The sequence below is a fragment of the Sciurus vulgaris genome (assembly GCF_902686455.1).
Source record: "Sciurus vulgaris genome assembly, chromosome: 6".
Lineage (NCBI taxonomy): Eukaryota > Metazoa > Chordata > Mammalia > Rodentia > Sciuridae > Sciurus > Sciurus vulgaris.
Window position 1 is genome coordinate 34,015,555 of NC_136466.1, and position 13,533 is coordinate 34,029,087.

Genomic DNA, 13,533 nt, shown 5'->3' on the forward strand with positions numbered 1-13,533 from the left:
TATGTGCAGATATAATTACACAACCAATGTAATTCTACATCAAGTACAACCAGAAGAACAAAACGTTCCACTCTCCAGAGCAACTTCCTATAAATTCAACTTCCCTAACAAAGTGAGCAGAAGAAAGAGATGTGGTTCTTGCTTGATGTTTGTGTGTTTTTCTCTATCCACAAGCACAGAGCAAGAATCTGGTATGCAGTGCATTCAGGGAATGCATGGTTAATATTACTAAATTTTTTATAAGGCAGAACATTTATTGTGCCAATGCATGTTAGGGATGACTGTATTTGTCCAATGTGTCATTTGTAAGTGGAGCAGAGACTAAGCTGTCTCCTTTTGACCTGGGTTTACTACTGTGTTGTGTTTATCAAACTCTTTTGGACTTAACTCTGATGGTGTGATTCAGTTTTTCACACTGGAAAGTTGCAGAAGTGACATTAGCCTTGCAAAGCCAGCCATAAAGAATGATAAAATTATGGCATTTGCAGGCAAATGGATGAAATTGGACAATATCATGCTAAGTGAGGATAAGCCAATCTCACAAACCAAAGGAAGAATGATCTCACTGATAAGCGGATGATGACCCACATAATGGGGGGGTGGGAGGGGTTAGTGTTAGGTTAGGGTTAGGTTTAGGGTTAGGGTTAGGGAGGGTGGCAAGAATGGAGGAAGGAAGGACTGTATAGAGAGAAAAGAGGGGTGGGAGGGGTGTGGGGCAATGGGAAAAAAAAAACAGAATGAATCAAACCAACATTACCCTATGTAAATTTATGGTTACACAATGGTATGCCTTTACTCCATGTACAAACAGAGAAACAACGTGTATCCCATTTGTTTACAATTAAAAAAAGTTAAAAAAATACTTCTAGAAAAAAAAATCAGCTTAATGACATGGATGTCTCCTGCAACCATTTATATAGAGTTCTATCAGGCCACCTGATCAAATGTGTGTTCAATGTAGGCCTGTCCTGCTTTTAAGAGTGTTTTTAATGACCCGATGTTTAAGATAGTACCTGGCAAATGACACACACCAAATATTTGTGGGATGAGTAAACAGATCCTCCAAGGAATGCTGTCAAAGTGAAGAGAGAATATTGATGGCAACAATGGTATTAACATTTACCAAATGCTTACTCTGTATGAAGTACTGAGCTAAAAAATTGTGTGAATTTTTGCATTTATCCCAATACTATGATGTAGATTCTATTATTGATTCATTCATCAAATGAAGAAAGTGCGAGGCACAAGGAGTCTAAAAAGATGTATAGCATGTGGGGTCACTTGATTATCTAGAATTAATAAAATCAAAGAACTTCATAAAAAAAAAAAAAAAGAAGTGACATTAGCCACTGCCAGGCATGACCATACAAATATCTGTACTCTCTTGCTCTTTGCTTTTCTGGCTAACTGGGATTGTTGTAAGCCCAGAATTGTCTAGAAAGCTCTATGCTCATGATGACAAAGTTTCTTCCATCCCAGTCTATGAATCATGAATTATACCATGGGGAGTACTTGTTACTTCACCTCCACCTGTGCTCTGAATGTTAGTTAAGTACAAAGAAGATTCACATGATAGTCACTATTCTCTAGGAGTGCTCTAATGAAGCAATGGTGTAATGTTTTTTGTGTGCTTGTTTGTTTTGAGAGAAGAATAATCTGAACTGGTATACAATTTAGTGGACGACTAGTTAGATTGTAAATTTGTGTCTTTACCTGTCCTATTTCTGTGTTTGATGTGTGTGTCATAGGAAATCACATGGATATGAATAGGTGTATGTGCTTGACATTTCTCAGATTATGATTTAAAACTTTTGAGTATGTGCTGATTTTATTGAAGACAAACAGACAACTTCACTCTTCAGGTCTCTTCATGGGAAAATCAGGAAAAGCATAAGCCCCAAACATTGTTGAAAATAATAGATTATCAGCACAAACTTTTGTTGGGTATATCAAATTGTCCTCAGAAATATGAACCATGATTTATAATATCGGGGTTGGCTCCAATCTGTGAGCTAGCACCACTGAACAATGCTTCTGTCTCATAGGTGTGATTTTATACTATTAATCTCCATGTTGACCAACACTCTCATTTCCCATAAAGAGTCAAATCTTACCTCCTCAGTTTGGCCATCATGGTTAAACAGTATGTGTACCTTCTTTGTCCTTTTAATCTTTATATTTCACATAGGATCTCCACATTTCCACCTAACAAAAATTAGCTGTTATTCCCAAGTATATAAATTCTATATGATTTTCTATTCATCACTGCACATTCAATTTCAAAGTGTATAATTTTCTTTCGATATTTCCTCACGTCTAGGAGCCAATGTACAAATTTTTTTTTTTTTTCGGGCTGGAAACAGGTTTACTCCAGGGAAGGACAGGTGTCCACAAGCAGCAGGGAAAGGCAGGTGTGGTGACAGAGCCACGGTGAACGGAAGACAATGTGAACCCACCAGCAGCCCATCAGGGTGAAGCACTGAAGCTGGGAGCAGTTTTATCCTAATGCTGATGACACTGAGGACTCAGCATCACTGAGGACACCAGCTGAACGACTGGCTAGCTGGAGAGCTGGATTTTGGGACAATACAAAACAACAGTGGGAAATAATGGACTAGGGACAGCATCTGCCACAGCACAAGAGGTCAGAGGATGGCTGTTAACAGTAGCGCTCACAACATACAGGTCACCACGACTGATGAGGACAGGAACACGAATGTAGAGAGTCCTGTGATACCTGTGTTCAGCTGCACCAAGCGCCCCACACGCAGGAAAGCAAAGGTGCAACACGTAGACAAGCCTGAGGCTGAGGGGAGGGTGCATGAGGGCCTGGCTGGTGCTGCGGAGGCCCAAGAACCCTTGTTGGTGCTGGAGGCCCACTCCATGCCAGCACAAGTCCTGGGGTTTGGTCAAGGTGGGGACAATGTGCCTCAGTGTGCTGAACACATAGCTGGTGTTGGAGGATACAGGAGGTCATGGGTGCTGAGTTCCAGGCGTGAGGCTCTGGAAGATGCAGGCCCAGAGCTGCCTCCTGCCCTGCAGGCAGCTGTGGGCCTGGGCCCAGCTCCTCCTCATCCAGAGCCCACCCAATCCTCCTGGGGCACCTGGTTCTCCCCCACCTCCAGCCAAGTGTCTGGGTGTCTGAGCTCACTGGCACAGGAAAGAAACAAGCTTATCTTCTGCTCAAATTGGGTCAGATCTGAGAGCACAGGGAATGACACTCAAGTGCACCTGGGAGTCACTGCCTCCAGAGTGCAGGCTATGCTGCTGGTCAGCATGCCCACCCATGTGCAAGAGACAGTTGCATGAGGGCTCACTGCCTGACAAGGTTGCAGGGACAGAGAAGAGCCCTGAGTCTGGATTTGTGACGTCAGGTCCCTGGCAGAGGCTCTCTGAACAAGTCCTAGCTGTGGGACACAGTCCGCACTTTTCCTGCAGGTTTAGGACCCAGTGGGCAGTGCCTCCTGGACACAGTGGTCAGGGTAGTGCTACCTAGGTGGGCTCCCCCAGCTCCTGGAAGTCTTTGAGCGTCTTCCTGTTTGGGGAACCTGACACGAGCTCAAGGACCGTCAGGACTCCTAGGACTCTTCTCCAACGTCCTGGAAGGTTCTGAGCCGGAGCTGATATGAAGAACACCATTCCAGCGGCGTGCAGCTGAGCAGTCTGCGGTGTGACCAAGGGCCCTGCAGTGGCTGTCATGTCAGCAGGGCCTCTCTACTGGCACCTACCTGGCCTGGCTTTCCTTCTGCACATCTCCGGTGTTCTCTGTGTTGAGCCCTCTGCCACTGGACAAGGCCTCCACCAGGACAGTCAGAGGAGCTGCATGTGGACACTGGTCCTCTCACACCCCCTCTAAATGCAGGAACACCTCACTGGGACGATCCTCTCCAGCAGTCTCCCTCACAGAGATCAAGGACACTGGATTAAAATACATCTCTTCTCTCCTCACTGAACTGGCAAGGGTGTGAACCCCCACAAGCTGCTGGAGGTGGGGGCGACCCTGCTGTCTGCACTGCTGCCGATATCTTCGAGGCCTGGCCCAGGGACAGGTGTGTGGCAGCACAGCACTCTGCATCTGAGTGGAGGGCCACCACTATGTCTGAAGGCCAAGTGGATGGAAGCTGCAGGTAGCACCCTGGGGGCTTACCACATGGCCAGGGCAGGAATCTCTCAAGGTGGCAGCATTCAAGAGCCTGAGGAGCCTGTCTGATGGGTCTGTCTGGGTGAGTCAAGCTTGCCCATCTGGGATGGTGGCTAGGCCAGGAGGGCATAGATGTGGCTCAGTTCCAGGGGCAGGGCTGAACTTGGGCCTGAAGCTCTAGCCCAGGTAAAGAAGCCAGAGCTGGCCACAGACCACTGTTCTCCAGCTTGGGGTCCCAGGTGCCTGCTCAGCTCCTGGGACTAAGCATCCACAGATGGAAGTCTTCAAGGTGTTAGTGAAAGGGCCAGAGGAGAGTGACACCACAGGCAAGGCCACACAGGAACCGCTGGCCTTCACCAACAACAGTGTCACTCCTGCTGGGTGCCTTCAGGTATCCCATGGATGGCACTTAACATGCCCATTTGTTCTGTGCTCAGCACTGAGCAGCACGGAGTAACTGAGAATGGCTGTAGCTGCAAGGAGCCCCGAGGGCTTCCATGCCTTCACTGTTCCTCGATGCAGAGACTCCCTGAGGCAGAAAGGCCCTTGCCCACTCATGTCTGATGGGTGGGCTTTTCTGGTGATGACAGGGATGGGCAACCAGAGGCACACCCAGCACACTGCACAGGAGCCCCAGGCCTCATCAGATGCTGAATGAGGGAGTCCTGGCGCCGTGGCAGAAACTCTGTGACCTGCAGGCCACGCCCCACTCAATGCTTCTTCCGTGGGTGGTGTTTCCAGTGCTGGATAAGACAGGAGCTGTATGCAAAGGCTTTCCCACATTCTTGGCATTCATATGGCTTCTCCCCTGTGTGTGTTTTCTGGTGTTTCAGGAGGTTGGAAGCCACAGTTGAAGGCTTTCCCTACTCCCCACACTTAAAAGGTTTCTCACCAGTGTGAATCCGTTGATGTTTAGTGACGTCAGACCTGTGCCGGAACGTTTTGCCACACTGATCACACTTAAAGAGCTTCTCCCCAGTGTGAACTCTCTTATGGGGAATGTGATCTGTCTTGTGCTTAAGATTCATCCGCATTCACTGCATTCATAGGGTTTCTTCCTCTGAAACGAACAAACACAGGGACACCCTCGAAGTCATCTTTAAATGAGGCATCGAAGGCATCAAGAGCTGGCGCCTCCTCCTCAGGGCTCAGACTCGGCTCCTTGTGATGCTCTCTGGGTGCCGCAGGCCTCTTGTTTGGCCTCGTGCCACCAGACATTTTCTCTCCTTTGAGAGTGGCCTTCTGTCCCTCTGACTCCATCTTCAAGGCTGGGGTCCTCCTTTTCCTGCCCGCAGATTTTTCCATACTGATCCTGGGAGAAAGCTTCTGGAAGCTGAGGGCTCCCCACTCCTCTGTGGCTCCACACCCCTAGTGGTGGCGTCCCACTGTGTGCATGGGCTCAGGCCCTGGGCCAGGAATACAGCGCCCCTGACCTCTTGTTGCTTAGCATGCTTCTCTGGTTGTTATAGTTCAACACCTGAGGAAACAGAACTCGTCACCCAAAAACGGTGGTATCACCTCCTCGAGGGAGGTGGCACAAAAATGACCAGAATTCTACCTCACAAGGAGTCTGAGTGCTATTTTCCAGATGGACTTGCTGAAATGATTCAGGTACAGGCCAGTTCACTATCCAGGCTCAGCCTGGAGATGCCTTCTGGGAGATGGTTCAGGGTCTGGTGGGTGATGGGCTTAGGTGAAGGAAAGTCACGTGCGCTGGAAGAGACTCTGAGAATACGGCAGCACATCTAGGGAGGGCAGAGGCTCACAGCCCCAGGACACTTTGAGGCTGGGTACCAGCTTTAGTAGGAAGTGGTGAAAACCAAGAACTACTGTGAGGTACCCTAAGCTTCACAGGAGACTGTACTGTCTGAAGTCCTCTGGGCTCCACAGCACTGTTTCCTCCACATGTGGCTTGTCTCCTTATGAGGTAGGGGTTCTTCAGAGCAGGGCTGTGTCTTTGTACCCTTAGGTCCTGTCAATGTCATGTCCTCTGCCATCCAGCTGGCAGGCACTAAGGCAGGGACAGGGTTTGCTCACTTCTCTACCTGCTGCCCACACTGAGAAATAAAACCACCATTAAAAACTGGGCCCCTCACTTCACAGGTCTATGGACACGCACAGGTGTCCAATCGGTCCACACCAGCCTAGGCTGCGGCTCCCGGCCTGCTGTGGAACTTCGAGGTGGCTCCTTTACCTCCCTGGTGAAGCTTCTTGAAACTCTGGGCACCCAGCAGCAGGAAGGCCTCCCGGGAAGCCCGCCCAGCCGGCCTGGCTTTCGGGAACTTGGAACCTTTGCGGGCTGTAGAGTCCAAGGTAGACCGGCACCCACGGGGCCCGCCAGACCACTCAGGCCTGCTGCAGGCCTCTGCAGCTGGCCCTCCGACGCCAGTGCCCGGCCCAGCCCTCCTCCTGCCCATTCTGCCACAAACGCAGCCCGGAGACCCCAGGCGCAAAAGCAGGAGCTACCTGGGGGGGAGGCCAGGGGTGGGGAGGGCCTCCAACCTGAGGCGCAGACGCCCCGCCGAGCCCGGCTAGGGGTGGCCGGCTGGAAAGCACCGCTGCCTTGAACCAGCACGATTCTCCCCAGTCAACCACGCAGACTCACCAATGTAAATATTTTAATATACATTATTTTGTTGTAGAGGGACATAATAACTTTATTTTTATTTATTTATTTTTATGTGGTGCTGTGGATTGAAAACAAAGCCTCACACATGCTAGTCAAGTGTTCTGCCACTGAGTCACAACCCCAGCCCTAGAAAATGTAAATTTCTAAGGAAAATTAGCCAGGACAAATCACGATGTCTTTCACAGATACATGGTGACTTTGTGTAGGAGGTGTAGGCCCAAAGCCCCAGGGACAAGATTTAGATCATCAGAATCTTTTTTTTTTTTTTTTTTTCTTTCTGGTACTGGGGATTGAACTCAGGGCCTTGTGCTTTCGAGGCAAGCACTCTACCAGCTGAGCCAGCTCCCCAGCCCAGATCATCAGAATCTTCTGTCTACTCTCAGTCTGGTTCCTCTGAAGATGTGAAGAACTGTACAGAAACACACACCTTTCTCCCCTCTTCCCTCCTTCAGTCACTTCTCCAGTTCTTTTGCTCAATCATTCTTCCAATTCTGCCACTAGCTGGAAATTCTCTTTTCTCTTTTTTCTGAGGCAGTTTCTAGTTACCGTAGGCCCAGAGAAGATGGACTACATACCCCTTGACTTCTTTGCTGGCTGGGGAATGAACTGTTTTCCAGATATTTTTTCTCTTGATTTTCCTTCATGGCCCAGCCATTGGAGTGTTCATCTGAAGCTCAATACACAAATAGATAGTTGATAATAACTAAAAACAAAAATTGATATCTTCAAAACAACAGTAAAATGTGAGAGGCACTCTATTCACTAAACTACTCTACTGAGCAGTGCTGAGCACAACATCAGGGTTGGTTATTGAGGTCAGTTATCACTAAGACGTCAGCAGTGTATTATGACCCATTGATGACATCACAAAGTCCAGAGACCCGCCAGTACCAACAGTACTGCATATTGCTAAAGACCATCATGTAAGGTGGTATGTTTTACACATTGGAATTTCTATCATTAAATTGAAACTTTCAATCTTACCTTTGATACAAAATTTAGAGCGAGAGAATTGATATGGATTAAACAAAGGAAATTCTTTTATGTGTCTAAGGATACTGAATTACTCAGACTCCCTATTGGTGAGGATTATGGCAGTAGCAGAGGTAGTCAGACTCAGAACCATGAGCTTGACCATGAAATCCAGCAAGTGACGAGTTGATTTGAGAAGTTTCTCACATGAGTATGGTAAAAGCCTGGGATAAGCCATGAACTCGTGTGTACAGAAGAGAAGACAAGGAAGTAGAGAAAATTATGATTAGGGAGAAGAATTTAAATTTTCAAGAGTTTACAAGTACATAATAGCTATAAATATCATGACAGTGGACAGAGCAAAGGGTAAATTCCAGTTAATTTTTAAATTCCTAATGTGAGGATTTAATTTATACTTAGAACTTCACATATCCCTATCTTGGTATTTTAAATCTTTATTCTTACTATAGGGAAGATTTTAAGTAATTAATAATTAGTGTCTTTGAAATATTTGAAGTTTCAACAACACTGCTAGACTCAGATTCATTTTTCCAATATATTAGATTTTTTTTTTATTTTTAAACTGAACGTGAGTCTTTGTATAAATTTTATTCCAGAATGGGAGCTAACAATTAGATTTTTTTATTGTAAACAAATGGGATACATGTTGTTTCTCTATTTGTACATGATTCAAGGCATACCATTTTGTTGTAATCAGAAATTTACATAGGGTAATGCTGTTTGATTCATTCTGTTTATTTTTTCCTTCCCCCCCACCCCTCCCACCCCTCTTCTCCCTCTATACAGTCCTTCCTTCCTCCATTCTACCACCCTCCTTAACCCTAACCCTAACCTAACCCTAACACTACGCTAACCTCTCCCACCCCCCATTAATGATGTCCTCATCTGCTTATCAGCGAGATCATTCGTCCTTAGTTTTTGAGATTGCTTATCTCACTTAGCATGGTATTCTCCAATTTCATCATTTGCCTGCAAATGCCATAATTTTAATCATTCTTCATGGCGGAGGAGAGTATTCCATTGTATATTATATGCCACAGTTGCTTTATCCATTCATCACTGAAGGGGCACTACGGTGGTTCCACAATCTGGCTATGGTGAATTGAGCAGCAATGAAATTGATGTGGCTGTATCTCTGTAGTATGTTGATTTTAAGTCCTTTGGGTATAGGCCAAGGAGTGGGATAGCTGGGTCAAATGGTGTTCCATTCCAAGCTTTTTGAGGAATCTCCACATTGCTTTCCAGACTGGCTGCACTAATTTGCAGTCCCACCAGCAATGTATGAGTGTACCTTTTTCCCCACATACTCGCCAACACCTATTGTTGCTTGTGTTTCTTGATAATCGCCATTCTAATTGGGGGGTGTGAAATTGAAATTTTAGGGGTAGTTTTGATTTGCATTTCTCTGTATTTCTAGAGATGGTGGAACATTTTTCATATATCTAGTTGATTGATTGTACATCTTCTGTGAAGTGTCTGTTCATTTCCTTAGCCCATTTGTTGATTGGATTATTTGGTATTCTTGGTGGTAGTTTTTGAGTTCTTTATAGATTCTGGAAATTAGTGCTCTATCGAAGTATGAGTGGCAAGATATTCCCCACTCTGTAGGCTCTCCTCTTCACATTAGTGATAGTTTCCTTTGCTGAGAGAAAGCTTTTTGGTTTGAATCTATCCCAGTGGTTTGATTCTTGCTTTTATTTCTTGTGCTATGGGAGTCCTGTTAAGGAAGTCTGATCCTATGCCAACAAGGGTGAAGATTTGGTCCTACTTTTTCTTTATAAGATGCAGGGTCTCTTGTCTGATTCCGAGGTCCTTGATCCTTTTGAGTTGAGTTTTGTGCAGGGGTGAGAGATAGGGGTTTAGTTTCGTTCTGTTGCATATGGTTTTCCAGTTTTCCCAGTACCATTTGTTGAAGAGGCTATCTTTATCCACTGCATATTTTTGGCACCTTGTCTAGTATGAGAAATGTATTTATTTGGGTTTGTGTCCATGTCCTCGTCTTTTTACCATTGATCTACCTGTCTATTTTGGTGCCAATACCATGCCGTTTTTCTACTATTGCTTTGTAATATAGTTGAAGATCTTGTATTGTGATACCCCGGCTTCACTCTTGCTACACAGGATTGCTTAGCTATTTCTGGGTTTTTCATTTCTTCCAGATGAATTTCATAATTTCTTGCTCTATTTCTGTAAGGTACATCATTGGGATTTTAATTGGAATTGCATTTGAATCTGTATAACACTTTTGGTATGTATGGCCATTTTGACAATATTAATTCTTCCTATCCAAGAACATGGAAGATCTTGCCATCTTCTAAGGTTTTCTTTAATTTCTTTCTTTACGTGTCCTGTAGTTCTCATTGTAGAGGTCTTTCACCTCTTTTGTGAGATTGATTCCCAACTATTTTATTTTTTTTCAATGCTATTGTGAACTGGGGTAGTTTTCCTAGTTTCTCTTTCTGAAGATTCATCACTTATGTATAAAAATGCATTGGATTTATAAGCAGTGATCTTGTAACCTGCTACTTTACTGAATTCACTTATGAGTTCTATGAGTTTTCTGGTGGAATGTCCAGGTTCCTCTAAATATATAATCATGTCATCAGCGAACAGGGATAGTTTGAGTTTCCTCTTTTCCAATTTGTATCCCTTTAATTTTTTCAGTTTGTCTAATTGCTCTGGTTAGAGTTTCAAGGACGATGTTGAATAGAAGTGGTGAAAGAGGGCATCCCTGCCTTGTGCCAGTTTTTAGGGGGAATGCTTTCAGTTTTTCACCATTTAGAATGATATTGGCCGTGGGCTTAGCATAGATGGCCTTTACAATGTTAAGAAATTTTCCCACTCTCCCAGTTTTTTCTAGTGTTTTGAGCATGAAGGGATGCTGTATTTTATCGTATGCTTTTTCTGCATCTATTGAAATAATCGTGTGATTCTTAACTTTAAGTCTGTTGATATGGTGAATAACATTTATTGATTTCTGTGTTGTTGAACCAACCTTGCATCCCTGGGATAAAACCCACTTGATCGTGGGTGCACTATCTTGTTAATATATTTTTGTATGCAATTTGCTAAATTTTGTTGAGGATTTTGCGTTGATGTTCATTAAGGATATTGGTCTGAAATTTTCTTTCCTTGATGTGTCTCTGTCTGTTTTAGGTATCAGGGTGATATTGGCTTCGTAGAATGAGTTTGGGAAGGTTCCCTCCTCTTCTATTTTATGGAATACTTTGAAGAGTATTGGAATGAGCTCTTCTTTAAAGGTTTGTAGAACTCGGCTGAGAACCCATCTGGACCTGGACTTTTCTTTGTTGCTAGGCTTTTGATGACCTCTTCTATTTCATTGCGTGAAATTGATTTATGTAAGTTTTGTATATCCTCCTCGTTCAGTTTAGGTAATTCATATGTGTCTAGAAACTTGTTGATGTTTTTGAGGTTTTCTGTTTCGTTGGAGTATAGATTCTCAAAATAGCTTCTAATTACGTTTTGTATTTCACTCGTGTCTGTTATGATATTTCCTTGTTCATTCCAAATTTTAGTAATCTGACTTTTCTCCCTCTTTCTCTTTGTTAGTGTGGCTAAGGGTTTATCAATTTTTTTTATTTTTAAAAAGAACCAACTATTTATTTTGCTAATTTTTCCGATCGTTTTCTTTTGTTTCAATATCATTTATTTTGGCTCTGAATTTAACTGTTTCCTGTCTTCTACTACTTTGGTGTTGGTCTGCTCTTCTTTTCTAGGGCTTTGAGCTGTAGTGTTAAGTCGTTTATTTGTTGATTTCTACTTCTTTTGTTGAATGTGCCCCATGAAATAAATCTTCCTCTAAGTACTGCTTTCATAGTGTCCCAGAGGTTTTGATATGATGTGTCTTTGTTCTCGTTTACTTTTAAGAATTTTTAAATTTCCTTCCTAATATTTTCTGTTATCCATTCATCATATAATAGCATATTATTTAAGCTCCAGGTATTGGAGAAGTTTCTGTATTTTATTCTGTCATTTATTTATAATTTCAACCCATTATGATCTGATAGAATACAAGTAGTATCTCTATCTTCCTGTATTTGCTAACAGTAGCTTTGTGGCATAAAATATGGTCTATTTTAGAGAAGGATCCATGTGCTGTTGAGAAGAAAGTGTATTCATTCTTGTTGGATGGTAAATCTATATATGTCCATTAAGTCTAATTGTTGATTGTGTTATTGAGATCTATGGTTTCTTTATTCAATTTTTGTTTGGAAGATCTATCCAGTGGTGAGGGAGGTGTGTTAAAATCGCCTAGTATTATTGTGTGTCTATTTGATTTCTGGAATTGAGAAGGAGTTGTTTGACATACATGGATGAGCCAATGTTCGGGGCATAGATATTTATGATTGTTATGTCTTGCTGATTTATGCTTCCCTTAAGCAGTATGTAATGTCCTTCTTTATTCCTTCTGGCTAGTTTTGGCTTGAAGAAGTCCACATTCTTTGGCTTGAAGAAGTCCACATTATCTGAAATGAGGATGGATAATCCAGCTTTTTTGCTGAGTCCGTGTGCATGGTATGTTTTTTCCCATCCTTTCACCTTTAGTCTATGGGTTTCTCTTTCTATGAGATGAATCTCTTGCAGGCAGCAAATTGTTGGATTTTTCTGTTTAATCCAGTCTGCCCGTCTATGTCTTTTGATTGATGAGTTCAGGCCATTAACATTCAGGGTTATTATTGTGATATGATTTGTATTCCCAGTCATTTGACTCATTTTTGTTTTTGACATGATTTGGTTTCTCCCTGATTTGGCTATTCCTTTAGGCTATTTCCTCCCATTGCTGATTTGCATCATTGTTTTTCATCTCTTCCTCATGGAATATTTTGCTGAGAATGTTCTGTAATGCCAACATTCTTTTTGTAAATTCCTGTAGATTTTGTTTATCATGGAAGGATCTTATCTCATCGTCAAATCTGAAAGTAAGTTTTTCTGGGTAGAAGATTCTTGGTTGGCATCCGTTTTCTTTTGAGGCTTAGTAAATGTTGTTCAATGCCCTTCTAACCTTTAGGGTCTGGATTTAAAAATCTGCTGATATTCTAATTGGTTTCTCTCTGAATGTAAATTGATTCTTTTCTATCGCGGTCTTTAAAATTCTGTCTTTATTTTGTATGTTAGGTATTTTCATTATAATGTGCTTTGATGTTGGTCTGTTGTAATTTTGTATATTTGGAGTCCTATAAGCCTCTTGTACTTGGTTTTCCATTTCATTCTTCAGGTTTGGGAAATTTTCTGATATTATTTCATTGAATAGATTGTTCATTCCTTTGGTTTGTTTCTCTAAGCCTTCCTCAATCCCAATAATTCTTAAATTTGGCCTTTTCATGATATCCCATAATTCTTATAGATTCTGTTCATGATTTCTTACCGTCTTCTCTGTTTGGTCAATTTTGTTTTCAACATTAAATATTTTTTCTTCAATGTCTGAGGTTCTTTCTTCCAGGTGTTCTATCCTATTGGTTATGCTTTCTTTTCTTTTTTTTTTTTTTTTGTGTGTGTGGTTATGCTTTCTATGGAGTTTTTAACATGGTTTATTGTTTCCTTCATTTCAAGGATTTCTGTTTGTTTTTATTTTTTCAGTATCTCTAAGTCTTTATTGAAATGATCTCTTGCTTCCTGTATTTGCTCTTTTAAGTGTTGATTGGTGCAATCATTTAATGCCTGCATTTGCTCTTTCATCTCCTCCTTCAATGCCTGCATTTGCTCTTTCATCTCCTCGTTTGCTTCCCTGATTGTTTTAATTATGTACATT

At 42.8% G+C, this 13,533-nt stretch overlaps 3 pseudogenes across 3 annotated transcripts in view; all 3 read right to left on the reverse strand.

The window, feature by feature from the left end:
• The window catches only part of LOC306663647 (RB1-inducible coiled-coil protein 1-like), a 262,272-nt pseudogene that overhangs the window by 82,842 nt on the left and 165,897 nt on the right, over positions 1 to 13,533 (reverse strand). The gene's annotated exons all lie outside the window — the stretch shown is intronic.
• Positions 1 to 13,533, reverse strand: part of LOC306663696 (platelet-activating factor acetylhydrolase IB subunit alpha-like) — a 428,586-nt pseudogene that overhangs the window by 17,521 nt on the left and 397,532 nt on the right. The gene's annotated exons all lie outside the window — the stretch shown is intronic.
• Positions 3,784 to 5,596, reverse strand: LOC306663730 (zinc finger protein 41 homolog; annotated as a pseudogene). The gene is made up of 2 exons (XR_013766671.1): positions 4,148 to 5,596; positions 3,784 to 3,895 (listed from the first exon to the last, which is right to left on the reverse strand). The product of XR_013766671.1 is annotated as a zinc finger protein 41 homolog (transcript).